Here is a 1,984-nt window from a genome sequence, read left to right as displayed (position 1 = left end):
AGCGACATGGATGCCCACAGGGCTTTAGGGGGGTGATGTTGTCACCTTGGTACTGATCTGGCATCAGTTTAGCCTCCTTAAATCCAGTTTATCCTCCTTAAATGACCGTCAAAACTGACCCCCAGACCAGCGTCGAGGAGACAACTTCACCTGTGTTATAGAGTGACTGTAGTGATCGGTGGCACGCGTGATCGGTATTGTTACCGCTCTTCACCAGCAGAGGGGGCAGTTGTACAGAGGCTGGCTAGCCGAACCACGGTACTGCCCCCCCTGCTGGACATCACCTGTCAACACACTGAACCACACTCAAACTGGGGCAGGGAGTTTCAGTGTGCCGGAGGTAGAACGCTGTAACTGTGGTGTCACTCTCACGTATGTGTGTGTGAAGTGTAATTGAGACTTGTGTCAACAAGGTTGGGCTCCACTAGAACTGCACTGACTACATTTTGCACTATTGATTCCACTGTAGTACGACAACCATCACTTTATCACTTCATTACTTTATTATTACTTATTTGACTTAATTTTACTTACTCTATTATTGTGATTTTGTATCTTGATGCGGCAATGCCAGTGTTGAGGTACATTAGGATGTAATAAAGCAATTCTGACTTCCCAGGTGACTTTGGCATGTGATGAAAGAACTAAATTTCCCAAGTGAATCATCACATTACCCACATTCTCACCCATGTGCCTGTGAAGGTGGTTTTTGTAGAGGTAACACAGCTTGAGAGAGAGGGAGAGAGAGAGAGAGAGAGTGTGTGTGTGTGTGTGTGTGTGTATGTATGACTGTGCACAATGTTTGTGACAAAAGAAGTCTGTGTGGTGTGTGTTGTGTAGTGTATACATCAGAACGAGAGTGCGCACGCACGTATGTATATATGTGTGTGTGTGTGTGTGTGTGTGTGTGTGTGTGTGTGTGTGTGTGTGTGTGTGTGTGTGTAAAGGGTTGTAGCCAGCATAGGCCAAAGCCAGCCAGTACTGCTGATGCAGTAGTGTTAAATAGCCAGTGAAAGGGGGATGAAAAGAAAGAGTGCAGCCACTAGAGAAGAGAGCAGCTTCAGGCACACTTGCAACCCCCCCATTCTTCCACTTCCTCTCTCCTCCCTCTCTCTTTCCCTCTCCCTCTCCTAATATCTGCAGGACAGATCATGGTGCATTCAAGTGCTTCTCTGAAACACAGAGATGAAGTGCAGTGTTTAAAGTAGTGATGACGATGATGGACATGACATCCCAAGCTCATACCATGGGCCTACTATGATAGTGGCTAGACAAAGATGATAAACATCACAGAGCCACCAGTCGTGAGCTGGAACTATGAGTCACTCAGAGCTCATTCTGAGACACGGAGGTATGAGGGGGGAACTTGGGAGATCTCAGGGGTACAAGGAGTTGGCGAGTCGGAAAACGTAGATGTTTCCTGTTTCCGGGGAGCACTTCCAACATCTCCTTCCTCTCAGCGCCCACGACCAGGGCTCTTCAGGAACAGGGGTCTATAGCTAATGGCTAGGCTAACAGCTCCTACCATTTGCTTTTATGGGAGGTAGGATGACATCATATCCTGTCTCTGCCAGTTTACTGGGGTGTAATGTCATCTCTCTCGGCCACAGGGTGAGCTCACAATCTCTGCAGGCTAAACGGACAGAGAAGTGGAGAGGGGGATGATGGAGAAGATGAAGGAGGAGAGGGAGGGATGGAGGTAGAGAAGGGTGTTTGGTGTTATTGTGCTGTAGTGATGGAGGGAGGGAGGGATGGAGGAAGGGAAGGAGTTAGTAACCGGCCCAAAACACGTCACTCAAAACCAACGTCAACAAAAAAGGGGCGGGGCCAACGACAGAGAAGAGGGAGGGGTCAGGGGTCAGGCACAGGAGAGTAAATAACAACGGAAATGAAAAGCTGCACGAAACACCAAAAAAAGGGGGGAAATATAAATATATAAAATAGAGAGAGAGTCCAGGTGGTATCATAGTTTTTGGTGCCTACC

At 47.9% G+C, this 1,984-nt stretch overlaps 1 protein-coding gene across 1 annotated transcript in view; it reads right to left on the bottom strand.

Annotated features, from left to right (window-relative positions):
• mark2b (MAP/microtubule affinity-regulating kinase 2b) overlaps nucleotides 1–1,984 on the bottom strand; it is a 41,656-nt gene that overhangs the window by 2,336 nt on the left and 37,336 nt on the right. The window lies entirely within an intron of this gene.

Source organism: Nansenia antarctica, assembly GCF_963989245.1.
Source record: "Nansenia antarctica genome assembly, chromosome: 13".
NCBI classification, from domain to species: Eukaryota; Metazoa; Chordata; class Actinopteri; order Argentiniformes; family Microstomatidae; genus Nansenia; species Nansenia antarctica.
The sequence above is the reverse complement of the archived record's forward strand: the minus strand, read 5'-3'. Positions and strand labels throughout refer to the sequence as shown.